At 40.6% G+C, this 13,891-nt stretch overlaps 1 long non-coding RNA gene across 2 annotated transcripts; it reads left to right on the top strand.

Annotated features, from left to right (window-relative positions):
- The first annotated feature begins 1,911 nt into the window (after positions 1–1,911).
- On the top strand, positions 1,912–12,560 carry LOC309612684. Of its 2 annotated transcripts, XR_014235338.1 has the most exons (4): positions 1,912–4,943; positions 10,432–10,551; positions 10,803–10,865; positions 12,071–12,560. It is a non-coding gene; the product is annotated as an uncharacterized lncRNA (long non-coding RNA). The 2 variants fall into 2 exon arrangements; XR_014235337.1 differs by lacking the exon at positions 10,803–10,865.
- The last annotated feature ends 1,331 nt before the right edge of the window (positions 12,561–13,891 follow it).

The following is a 13,891-nucleotide window of genomic DNA, read 5'->3' as shown; positions in this document are numbered from 1 at the left end:
TCAAGCATCACAGAGTAAAGTAAGTCAGAAAGAGAAAAACAAATATCATATGCTAACACATATATATGGAATCTTTTTTTTTTTAATCAGTCATCAATTTTATACACATCACTTTATACATGTCAATCCCAATCGCCCGATTCAGCACACCACCATCCCCACCCCACTGCAGTTTTCCCCCCTTGGTGTCCATATGTCCATTCTCTACATCTGTGTCTCAACTTCTGCCCTGCAACCCGGTTCATCTGTACCATTTTTCTAGGTTCCACATACATGTGTTAATATACGATATTTGTTTTTCTCTTTCTGACTTACTTCACTCTGTATGACAGTCTCTAGATCCATCCACGTCTCAACAAATGACTCAATTTCGTTCCTTTTTATGGCTGAGTAATATTCCATTGTATATATGTACCACTATTCTTTATCCATTCGTCTGTTGATGGGCATTTAGGTTGCTTCCATGACCTGGCTATTGCAAATAGTGCTGCAATGAACATTCGGGTGCATGTGTCTTTTTGAATTACGGTTCTTCTGGATATATGCCCAGTAGTGGGATTGCTGGGTCACATGGTAATTCTATTTTTAGTTTTTTAAGGAACCTCCATATTGTTCTCCATAGTGGCTGTATCAATTTACATTCCCACCAACAGTGCAAGAGGGTTCCCTTTTCTCCACACCCTCTCCAGCATTTGTTGTTTGTAGATTTTCTGATGATGCCCATTCTAACTGGTGTGAGGTGATACCTCATTGTAGTTTTGATTTGCATTTCTCTAATAATTAGTGATGTTGAGCATCTTTTCATGTGCTTTGTGGCCGTCTGTGTGTCTTCTTTGGAGAAATGTCTATTTAGGTCTTCTGCCCATTTTTGGACTGGGGTGTTTGTTTCTTTAATATTGAGCTGAATGAGCTGTTTATATATTTTGGAGATTAATCCTTTGTCCGTTGATTCGTTTGCAAATATTTTCTCCCATTCTGAGGGTTGTCTTTTCATCTTGTTTATGGTTTCCTTTGCTGTGCAAAAGCTTTGAAGTTTCATTAGGTCCCATTTGTTTATTTTTGTTTTTATTTCCATTACTCTAGGAGGTGGATCAAAAAAGATCTTGCTGTGATTTATGTCAAGAGTGTTCTTCCTATGTTTTCCTCTAAGAGTTTGATAGTGTCTAGCCTTACATTTAGGTCTTTAATCCATTTTGAGTTTATTTTTGTGTATGGTGTTAGGGAGTGTTCTAATTTCATTCTTTTACATGTAGCTGTCCAGTTTTCCCAGCACCACTTATTGAAGAGGCTGTCTTTTCTCCATTGTATATTCTTGCCTCCTTTATCAAAAATAAGGTGACCATATGTGCGTGGGTTTATCTCTGGGCTTTCTAATGGGCCCTTTCTTATTTCCAATGACCATATGGTACCATTTTTTAAAAATCGAAGTATAGATGATGTATAATATTATATAAGTTACAGGTATACAGTATTGTGAGTCACAATTCTTAAAGGTTATACTCCATTTATAGCTATTATAAAATATTGGCTATATTCATCATGTTGTACAATATACCCTTGTAGCTTATCTTATACCTAATAGTTTGTACCTGTTAATCCCCTCCCTCTATACTGCCCCTCCCCCCTTCCATCTCCTCACTGGTAACCACTAGCTTAAAAAAAAAAAAAAGGTTCTGAAGAACCTAGGGGCAGGACAGGATAAAGACGCAGACATAGAGAATGGACTTGAGGACACGGGGAGGGGGAAGGGTAAGCTGGGACGAAGTGAGAGAGTGGCATGGACATATATACACTACCAAATGTAAAACAGATAGCTAGTGGGAAGCAGCCACATAGCACAGGGAGATCAGTTCGGTGCTTTGTGTCCACCTAGAGGGGTGAGATAGGGAGGGTGGGAGGCAGGGAGACGCAAGAGGGAGGAGATATGGGGACATATGTATATGTATAGCTGATTCACATTGTTATAAAGCAGAAACTAACACACCATTGTAAAGCAATTATACTCCAATAAAGATGTTAAAAAAAAAAAAAGAAACTCAAGCACCATTAAAAGAAAGTGGGAAGCCAACAGACCCTTCTGTGACTATCTCAAGAAACTATAGCAAAAGCAACAATGAGAAAAGTGGACAACACGAATACTATTGGAGGTGATGGTAGATCAGACCCCACCCTCCACCGGCCCCAGCCTCAGCCGCACCCCAACATTCAACATCCCTCTAGAGGTTGCAACTCCCAGGAATGTACAAGGTCGTCTGAGTCAGAGACTTTCAGTTTCTGAATGCAATAAGAACCATGCACTATTGGACCTAGAAGCCAGACCTAGAACATTCCAGAGATTGAGAGCAAGTGAGGTAGCCATGGGATTGTGTCCCAGGTCACTGATAAATGGAGTTGAGTGTTCCTGGCTTGGTTTTATTGGTGGTCAGTTGCCTAGTGCCCAGCTGGTTCAGACAGGATTGGAGAGGACATGGCAGCCCCATACACCACAGGGTTGCCTCTTTCCAGGAGGAGCTTCCCTTCCAGTTTATTTTTTAGGATATGAGCTGAAATAGACTTCTCTCTGCCTAAACTTTGTAAGTGGCTTAGCTGGGTCTTTAAAGAACCTTTTTTTTTTTTTTTTTGGACAGCTTTATTGATGTTTAATTCATATACCACACAGTTCACCCATGTAAAGTGTGCAATTCAGTGGTTTTTAGTATGTTCACAGATATCTACAACCATCACTGCAGTTGATTTTAGAACATTTCACCAGCTTGAAAAGAAACGCTGTACCTTTTAGCTATCACATCCTAAGCAGACACTGATCTACTTTCTGTCTCTACCGATCTCCCTGTTCTGGATATTTCATATGAATGGAATCACGTAGTATGTGGTCTTTTATGATTGGCCTCCTTCACTTAGCACAATGTTTTTGAGGGTCTTCGTGTTGTAGCATGTAGCAACACTCTAGTCCTTTTTATTGCTGAATAATATTCCATTGTATGGATATTCCATATTTTATTTATCGGTTGATCAGTTGATTTGGGTTTTTTCCACCTTTTGGTTATTATGAACAATTGTATTGGGAACATTAGAACTGTCATCTAGTCTGAGGGTAAAGAAATTTTGAATAAAGGAATTTCCTTAATAACTGGATACTTTTACATTGTTTATCATAGTAATTCAATAAATACTGAACACCTGCAATGTGCAAAACAAAATGGAAGCTACTTTGAGGTTATAGTTTTTAAGAATATTTATAACAGCAGTAGTGAGAAGACCATCTCTTAAAAAGCCCTTTGATATTATCTTAGGGAATCCTTATTATCATAAGAATACTCTATGAACCAGATATTACCAGTCCCATTTTACAGCAGACATAAGCTCTGAGAATTCAGCATCACCAACCTAGTGAGTAGAAGACAATTTGGAGAACTTCCAGTCCTACCTCTTGTTAAGATGTATTTTCATCTAATTTTTTATAGGGAAGATATCCTTTTAGAAACATTATCCCACAACAGTTAAGACTTCTGCAGCCCCTTGTTATGAATCAGAGACCGGCACATTTCTCCTGTTCTAAATTCCAATAGCTCTTTTTTACACTTTTATTTTTTTTTAACATCTTTATTGGAGTATAATTGCTTTACAATGGCGTGTTAGTTTGTGCTGTATATCAAAGTGGATCAGCTATACATCTTTTTTATACTTTTAAAAATATATCACCTTTTGTGGAGGATTACTGGACTGAATGTCAATATTATGACATAGTATGAGTGTGTTTCGTGTTTGGTAATTGCAATCATTGTTGCTTTTGTTGTGGTCATCCATTTACAATGCTTGGTGTCAGTTTATCTCTTGTAAAAATAAAATACAGTGTGTGTGAAAAAAAAAAAAAGAAAGTATATGAATTTGAGAGTCTACAGTTTTAAGTAAGGGCCTACACAATATAATAATAGCAACTTTAAATAGAATCCAGAGAATTCCCTGGTGGTCCAGTGGTTAGGACTCGGCGCTCTCACTGCCGAGGCCCCAGGTTCAATCCCTGGTCAGAGAACTAAGATCCCACGAGCCGCATGCAGTGCAGAATGAATGAATGAATGAATGAATGAATAAATAAATAAATAAATAAATAAACAAAATCCAAAATCCAAGAGTCAGAGACCCCAAGAATAGGAAGGGCTGATAACAGAGATTCTTGGGGAAGCAAAGAGAGTCATTCTAGGGCATTCTGAGAGACAATAAAATAAGGTGAAGCAGTGTTGGGTGTCTGGAGCCAGGGATCCCAGTCAGGGATCAAGGGTCAGGAGTGTGGAGCAACTCTCCTAGGGGAGTGATACCTTTGAACACCATCCTTGAGGTGGAGATTACTTCAATTGAACCTATCTCTCATGATATTTTGCTAGACTTTGGGTACAAGTATTTGATGGATAATGTTTTAGTTTTTCATTTGTGCTTAATATTTTACATATTAAAAAATAGTTCGTCAAAAAATATATATATATCACCTTTTCGCCTTTTATCATTATATTCGTGTTAAGGGTCATTCCCTTTGCTCGCTGTTCATAGCAGAAAGACTGGACCAGAAGTCCACTGAAAAATCTGCTCGCCATAAAGTGTCTGGGACATTTTCTTCAGTGATATGGAATGATTCCACCATTACCACAATGCTTATGGTTTTCTTATTGGTGGCTCCCTTTCTTTGAGGCTGGGCAAACCTAATAGAAATACTGGCCATGTGAGCTCATGCTGGATGGATCTGGAGTTGCTGAAAGCCAGGAGCCTATGCAAGTCGACACCAAGGAGGGCCATGTGTTTACTAAAGGAATATTATCATGAGAAAGGGAACCGCCAGACAGAGAATGAGGAAGGAGTCAGGAGCCAAGGACATCAGACAGAGGCTGGAACTGGACAGAAATGGGGAATGAATTCAGCGGGCTCATGACAAAGCCTGTGGATGAATCAAGGTACCTGAGGGCTGATTTATACTGCATCCTTGCTTCCTGGTGAAAGGCAGAGTTGTCCAGCTGAAGGGAGCAGGGCACAACTGAACGCCCTAGGCTGTTACTGAGTCTAGTTTTTAGATTTCATTTTCTAAGGACATCATTATTACCATCTTCAGGGCACAACTGCCACCTTACAGGCTACAAACATACAACAACTTAAATGTCCATCAATGGGGACAAGTTAAACTATAGTAAGTCTGTACAGTGGACTACTGTTGGCTTTTCAAATAGTGGTGGAGAGCTATACACTTTTCTCAGAAGATATTCATGACATAGTGTTGATTTTAAAAGATTATAAGAAAAAACAAAGAACAAGCTCATGATACAGGGAACAGATCGATGGTTGCCAGAGGTAGGGGGTGGGAGGGTGGAAGAAATGGGTGAACTGTTTTGTTTTTTAGTTTAAATAAATTGAATGATTTATATTTTTTAAAAAGGTTATATGACACCATGAATATTATTTGAATATTATTCCATTTGCATAAAATTGTGTGCACAAGGTATATATGTGTGTGCGTGTGTTTATGTATGTGTGTGTGTATAATTTTACGTCTCTATGTATAAAGGGACGTAGAGACCTCTTCCATTTTGAAAGTATATTTACCAAAATTAAAACTGCTTTCAGGATAAGTGGATTTTTCAGTGACTTTTTTTGCTTTTCTTTCAGCTCTTTCCCCTATTATTTTTACCACTATCCTTATCCTTATAACTAAATGCTCAAAATTCACAAAACAGTCTGCTTTAAGATAATACTATTGATTAGGCACCCACCAGTTGCTAGTTACATGAACTGTCTCACCAGAATGGCAGAGCAATTCTTAGAAGTATAATATTGCAGTCTGCATTTTTAAATGAGGCAACTAAGACTTAAAAATGTTGAGAAATTGGTCCAAGGTCAGACAGCAAGCAAATGGCAGAGCTGGGACCATAGTTTAGGACTATGTAATTCTACAGTACATGCTCTCAGTCACTGTACTGCGCTACTGTGAAAAATGCGAAAAGCACAGGCCTTACATGGTAAAGACTATGACCATCAGTGAGCATGATTTCCAATGTTATTTATTCTCCAAAACCACAGGAACTCAGATCTGCCTTGACAAGAAATGTTCAGAACCCACAAAACTATTCAAAACTGAATTACTTAATCCTCTTCATATACCAATATCAGACACTGCAGTGGTTTTAAAACGTGTCTGTAAATCCTCTGACACTCTTTCCATTGAGAGGCAGTATCTCCATCCCTTCCTTTGTACCTAGGCTGGCCTTAGTGACATAACTAATAGAACACGTTGAGGTCACTGCATGACTTCCAAGGTGTCCACCTTGCTCGCTGGGATGCTCACTTGTGAGCCCTGAACCACCTAGGGCCACTCTGATTGAGGAGGCTCAGGCCATGTGTGGAGATGCTGCAGGGGACAACCCCTGCTGAGAGCCCAGCCAACAGCCAGCATCAACCCCCAGACCCTTGGGTGAAGATGACTCTGCATGGCTCTAGCCTCCAGATGACAAATCACCCCCAGCTACTGAATCTTTCCAGCTGAGACCCAGACACCAAGGGTCAGAGGTAAGCGATCCCTGTCTAATTCCTGACCCACAGAGTCCATGAGCATAATTAAATGGTTGTCTTACGCCACCAGCTCCGACTCCGGCACATTCCTTCAATAGCTATCCATTTTACTGAATTCTTACTAGTGACATTTGAGTCTTGGAGGTTATTTAGACAGGAGTTATTGGCTCTAATCTCTTTTTTATAGAGCTAGGACAAGCTGCAAGCTCCCTGAAGGCAGGAATGAGTTTTTCATATAGACAATTATATCTCAACACTCACCACAGTGCCAGGAGCATATGAATAGGCGGTTTTTCAGTTACCTCTCTAGTTATTTATCCCAAAACTTAGTGGCTTAACACGGGGGTCGGCAAATTATCGTCCACAGGCAAATCCAGCCTGCCAGCTCTTTCTGTAAATAAAGTTTAATGGGAACACAGCCACAATCATTCACTTATAGATTGTCTACAGCTGCTTTCACTCTGCAGCGGCAGAGCTGAGTAGTTGCAACAGAGACTATACAGCCTTCCTGCAAAACCTAAAATATTTACTATCCTATCCTTTACAGAAAGTTTGGGAGTTCCCTGATGGTCCAGTGGTTAGGATACCACGCTCTCACTGCCGAGGACCCAGATTCAATCTCTGGTCAGGGAACTAAGATCCCACAAGCTGTGCAGCTTAGTCAAGCTGGCTTAACACAACAATGATTTATTATTTCTCCCAATTCTGTGGTTGGTTGGGCTCAGCCGCGCAGGTTTTTTCCCTCTACATTGTCACTGATGAGGCTGCATCCATCTGAGAACTTGGTTCGTGCCAGGACATCCAGGTTGGTCTATTCACATGTCTGGAGCCTTAGTCCTGTTAGCTGTGGCATCTTGATTCTCTTCCATGCAGCCTCCCTCTCTGGTCTCTCATCATTCATTAGTCCATCCCAAGTTCCTTAGTTGAAACTTCCAAGAGAGAGAGCAAAAGCAGAAGCTACCAAGCCTCTTAAGATGTAGGCCCAGAATCTACACAGCATCACTTCCATTGCCTTTTATTGGTCAGAGCAAGTCACAAGTCAGTCAAGATGAAAGGAAAGAGGTCTCTGGGTTGGAAGGAGCAACACGGACGTACAGAGAGAGCAGAAATTGTTCGTGGCTATCTTTGGAGGCTATCTATCATATAAAGCACACAGTAAATATTTGCTGAATGAAGGCAGGAGAGATTTACAAAGGCATAAATGCAGAAAGAAAAGGGAGCAAGTAACAGGATATGTCCTAGGTTATCTACATAGGGAGGCAAGATCTCCATGAGCTGCCAGCACTAACGGAGGGCCAGTGGACCTGAAGAAAGATGCCAAGTGAGTACAGAAAGAGAAATCAGGAACATAGTCAGTGAAGCCATTTGGGGATGGAAGGCTGCAGGGGTAGGATTAGATACCAGGTCTACATAGCAAGAAACATCAGATCTCCTCAGAGTAAGTGCAAGAGTCATACTTCATCAGTCAATGCCAGACAAGAACTAGCGGTGACTGATGAGGAGGCAAAGCAATGAACTTTCGTGACTATTTGCAGCATCTGGATGAACGTATTGGACAGCCTTCTCTTGTCCTGGTTGTGTGTCAGACCAGATGGCTGACCTCAGTGAATATGACTCCTCGGGCTCAGTGGATGTGTCGACAGCATCGGATAAAACAATGATCCAAACTACTTAGTTAACAGGCTTAGAAGAACTTGTTACCACCCAAGAAAGGAACATGGCAGCTTCAATAACAAAAAAGCATTACCTTCCAATTGTCTATATAGGTTGCAACTAGCAGAGCTAGCAACTCAGCAGGTAAAATGAGTGGAAGAAGAAGATGAATCATGTTCATTATTTCACTCAATCCTGTGAATATGTTAAAATTTCCACCATTTCACAAAAGGGGAAACTGAAGCTTGCAGAGATTAAAGAACTCTCCCACGTTCATATAGTTAACATGTAGAAGAAGCATGATTTGGACCCAGTTCTGCCTGAATCTAAAACAGTCATTTTGCTTCCCTATGGAATACAGAAATTGCTATATATGGAAAACGTAAAAATATGAGGCTTCATCTGCCTAGAAAAGTTTGTCTCAAAATATGTCCTGTGCAATACTAATACCTTGAAATGGTCCTCCAAAAAATGATCCCCAGGTAAGTAGTAAGCATGAGAGTTGATGCATGATAGAGACCCTTATGAAATCACATGAGCATTTGTATATTTAAACAGAAATCTGTCTGAAATCCAAATCCTTTTTTTCACTGACTGTCCACCAATATCCTGAAGAACTAGTGTTCTAAGGAAGATGCTTTGGGAACATTCTATCTAGGAAGATGAAGCAGTGAGAGACCACTATTTTAATAATCTCATTAAATGCAGCCATTGGGAACACACTTTTGGCAGCCACTAGAATTGGGAGTACCCAATGAAGGGTGAAGCAATTTTAATACACATAAAAAAAGGTCTTATTCTTCACAGTCCAAAGTAAGCTTAAAAACCTTGCTGCCGTGCTAAATTAAAATATAAAAAAGCCATGATCATGTGATTAAAGAATAGGCCCCTCTGGCCTCCCCAAAGCAGCTGTGGGTGTCAGAATTAGAGGCACAACATTGTATTGGATGTGCTGCAGCTCCAGCGTTTTGTAGAGACTCAGAGCACATCCGACCCAGCGGACCTGGCCTGCCAGAGCTGGCTATGGGTTCACTGCTCCCGTCTCTAATCTGCAGATGGTACCTGGAAAAGTTAGCATCTTTTTATCCTGTCATGTTTACATAATCTCAGTAACTCAGAATTGAGGTGGCAGTTAATTTTGCATTGCTGGTGGAAATGTAAAATGGTGCAGCTGTTATGGAAAACAGTATGGGAGTTCATCCAAATTTAAAAATAGAATTACCGTATGATCCAGCAATTCCACTTCTGGGTATACACCCAAGAGAATGAAAAGCAAAGACTCGAAGTGATATTTGTACACCCATTTTTCACAGCAGCATTATTCTCAATAGCCAAAAGGTAGAAGTCACCCATGTGTCCATTGACAGTTGAATGGATGAACAGAATGTGATACGTATGTACAATGCAATATTATTCAGCCTGAAAAAGGAAGGAAATTCTGACATATACTGCAACATGGATGAACCTTGAAGACATGCTCAGGGAAATAAGCCAGTCACAAAAAGATAACTACTGTATGATTCCACTTATGTGACTTAACAGAGAGCAGTCAAATCATGGAGACAGAAAACAGAATGGTGGTTGCCAGGGGCTGAAGGAAGAGGGGGAAGGAGTTATTGTTTAATGCAAACTGAGTTTCAGTATGGAAAGATGGGAAGATGGGAAGAGTTCTGGAGACGGATGGCACTGATGGTTACACAGCAATGTGAATGTACCTAATACTATCGAAGAACTTAAACATGGTTAAGATGGAGTGTGGCTCCAGTGGTGAAATGGGTTAAGGTGTGGTACTTATAAAAATGGTTAAGATGGTAAATTTTGTTATGTGTATTTCACAGGGGAAGGAATGGAGGGAAGGAGGGAGAAAGGGAGGAATGAAGGAAGGGAGGAAGAGAGGAAGAGTGGGATAGAGGAAGGGAGGGAGGGAGGGAGGAAGGAAGGGAGGGAGGGAGGGAGGGAGGAAGGAAGGGAAGGAGGGAGGGAGGAAGGCAGGGAGGGAGGGTGGAGGTTAGATAATGTTTTATTTTGCATCTAACAGGAGCAAGAGGGTCTTCCTAACAGCAAGGCTGAGCTTGGAGCCCTGCACCCGCCCCCATCCTCTCAGCACAGCCCCCCCCCCACGTAAATTCACACGGGGCAGAGTGCTGCCCTCCCCAGGCCTCCCAGAGGGAGGAGGCGGGCAAGCCCTGCAGCTGGTTAATCACCTGTCACCCCATCCTTCATTCACAGGAGTCCTGGAGCAAGAATCCCACACGTCCTGCACACCGGTGAGCATGGCAGGTTTCAGGCTGAACAAAAGAACCAATTTAAACTATAACAAAGAATTGCTTCAAACCTAATGAAAATCAGGTATTGAAGGAAAGAAGCCCTGTCTCTCCTTTCTGTTTCCTTTTCTTGCGGGGAGGGGGGGGGTGGCTCTTGAGACCTGGCTCTGGAGGGGAATCCAGGATGGGTCAGCCTCCAATAAGAGCTCCTATTCACCAGCCACCAGGCAGGTAACTGGTGGAAGCCTCTGGGACCCCATACAGTTTATATTAACTCCACTAATCTTCCTAATTGCCACTTGTCATTTCCTCATAATGTCCTCCTGTTTGGACTAGACTGAAAGTCAAAAACATTTCTGAAGCAGTGGTGAAACAGGGGAAATGGTCATCAAAGCAAAAGTTAAGTGTTGTTCTACTCCTACGGAATTGGAAGGAAGGAAGCAGGGTGGGGGCGGGGGAGGGAGAGAAGAGGAGGAGTGGGGGAGGGGGAAAGGAAGGGAGGGAGGGAGGAAGGAAGGCAGGGGAAAGAAAGGAAGGAGAAAGAAAGAAAGGAAGAAAGAGAGAGAAAGAAAGAGAAAGAGAGAGAGAGGGAGGGAGGGAAGAAGGAAGGAAGGGAAAGAAAGAAGGAAAAAAAATTTTAGTGCAATTGTGTGAAACAAGAACACTCAAGCTGATAGCATTTTACATTGACAATTACACTGGAAAACAGGACAATGTGCATTAAGAGCAATACAAATAAATACACCTTTTAACCCAGTAATTCCACTCAAGGGATTTGTTATAAAAAAATAATTTGAAAGAAACAAAAAGCTACGTGCAGTAGAATAAAGATCTCAGAATTATGTCCAGTACTGAGAAACTGCAAAGAATCTATCTAGTAATGTGGGAATAGCTAAGTAAGGTATGACAAATTAGCTTCATGATATATTATTGTGAAATAAAATTCATATTTTATGGCAAGACAAGAAAAATTTAAACATTAAAAGTTTTCTCTGCCCTTGAGCCTTCTCTTTCCCCTCTACTGCGCGTTACATATCTGCATTATACATCAACCAAACCTCCCCATCAACAGAATGTACCTGCTCAGCCATAAAGAGCAACATTCTCCTAGCATCAACAAGACAACTCCTTAAAATATAACATTCCTTCTTGATCTGGTAAGGGGTCACAATGAGACACCACTTTGTATATCATTTAATGTACAGCCCTCTGTCTCAAAAAACTTATATAACTGTGCTTTGACTTCTAATGGGCAGAACAGTTCTCAGAGCTTTCTGAGATGCCGTTCCCAGGTTATAATCCTCAGTTTGGCTCGAATAAAATTTTCCATTTCTTTCTTAGATTTACTGATTAATTTTTCATTGACATTGTATAGCCACAAAAATAATTATGAAGAACATGTCACATTACAGAAATTTTCTAGAAAAGCATTAATTAAGAAATGAAGAATTTATACTTATGTGTATACTCCAATTATAAGTATATAAGATATGTGCATAGAGACTAACTGGAACAGAATTTAATTTAAAACTAAAAATTGTTGCCATAGTAAGTGTAGTAGAACTATCAGTGACTTTTTTTCCTTCTTAAAATATTTTGTTTAGATCAGCCATGATGGCGCAGTCAAAAGACCCTGAGCTCACCTCCTCTCGCAAGTCCACCAAAATCACAACCATCTGCAGAGCAGCCATCAATGAAAAAGACCAAAACCGGCCAGAAAAGATCTTCAACAACTAAAGACATAAACAAGGAATCACAACCACTACCATTGCACAGAAAAAAGAAAAAAGAATGAAAATAAACTAGGACAGTTTAAGAGACCTCTGGGACAATATCAAGCACACTAATATTTGCATTATAGGGGCCCCAGAAGGAGAAGTGAGAGAAAGGGGCTGAGAGAAAGGGGCTGAGGAAGACATAATAGCTGAAAGCTTCCCTAACCGGGGGAAGGAAACAGTCACCAAATCCAGAAAGTACAGAGAGTTCCATACAGGATTAACTCAAAGAAGACACATAACAAGACACATTGTAATGAAAATGACAAAAATTAAAGATAGAGAATATTAAAAGTAGCAAAGGAAAAGCAACAAATAAATACAAGGGAATCTTGTCTGCATTATTGACTTCTATACCACCAACACCCAGGACTGAACCTGACACATACTAAATGTAACAGTTATCTATTGCTGTGTAACAAACTACCTCAAAGCCAAGTGGCATAAAATAATAAGAAACATGAATTATCTCACACAGTTGCCCTGTGGCAGGAATTTGGGAGCAGCTCCACTGAGTGGTTCTGGTTTATGGTCCTCTCATGAGACTGCAGCCAAGATGTAAGCCTACAGTTATCTGAAGGTTTGACTGCAGACTTCCAAAGTGGCTCACTTTCATGGCTGATCCAAGAGAGAGTAAGGCAGAGGCCACAAGGTCTTTTATGACACTGGAAGTCACACATGTTATTTCTACAATATCCTCTTGGTTACGTACGTCAGTCCTATCCACTGTGGGAGAGGATGACCTCCTGGTGAATACTAGGAGACAGGGGTCACAGGGGGCCATCTCAGAGGCTGACTACTACACTAAGTGTTCAATTAATATATTGATGAATAAACTCATGATTAAATGGTAAAAAGAAGTCTGACTGCTTGGATTCACATTCTGGCTCTGACACTTGCTGGATGTATGGTTTGGGCAAGCTATTTAACTTCTGTAAGCCTCAGTTTCCACATCTATAAAATAAAATTGCTGTAAGCATTAAATTATATGTGAAGTGTAAAGGCCCTTAACATGATGTGGTGCATATAAGTGCTCAAAAATGTTGTCTATTTTTTATTACGGTTACTATTAATTCTCGACCATAAGTCTCCTCATAAATATTCCTTTGTAAGGGTTTATTCTTCAAGGAGAGAGAAACTCACTTGTCTAGAAAAATTGTTTGAATCACTTTACTTGTGCAAAAACATCCAAAACATTTTCAAGGTTGCCCTGGAAGCAAGATAATTGGCAATAGAAGATCTTAAGATTTATTGAAAGAAGAATATCAAGGCCACTGGAGAAAGCTAGTATCTGGGAAAATTGGATCAAGATGGCAGCTGAGCATAGGTTTTGGTCACTCTCCCTACCCAGGAAGAAACAGAAAATCAATACTACCAGTGGAATATAAAAAAGTGTGCCATCAGCAGACCAGAAACTTTCAGGAATTCATAGAAGAGAGGAAGCAGATGGGCACTGTGAGATAATAGAAAAAATATATATATATATATTGGTCTCTGCCCTCAGTCCCTGGCACAGAGTCCCTAAAACCCTTGTAAATTCCTAAGTGATAAGAACACTAGGAGCATCTTTTATTTTAATGAGTGACCCTGGGTGGCTCTTGGATGGGGGCTGGTCACCAGAAAGACCAAGCCATGATTAGAAGCTTGGAG

This window comes from Balaenoptera borealis (genome assembly GCF_965194805.1).
Source record: "Balaenoptera borealis genome assembly, chromosome: 16".
Lineage (NCBI taxonomy): Eukaryota > Metazoa > Chordata > Mammalia > Artiodactyla > Balaenopteridae > Balaenoptera > Balaenoptera borealis.
This window is presented reverse-complemented; position numbering and strand designations above follow the sequence as displayed.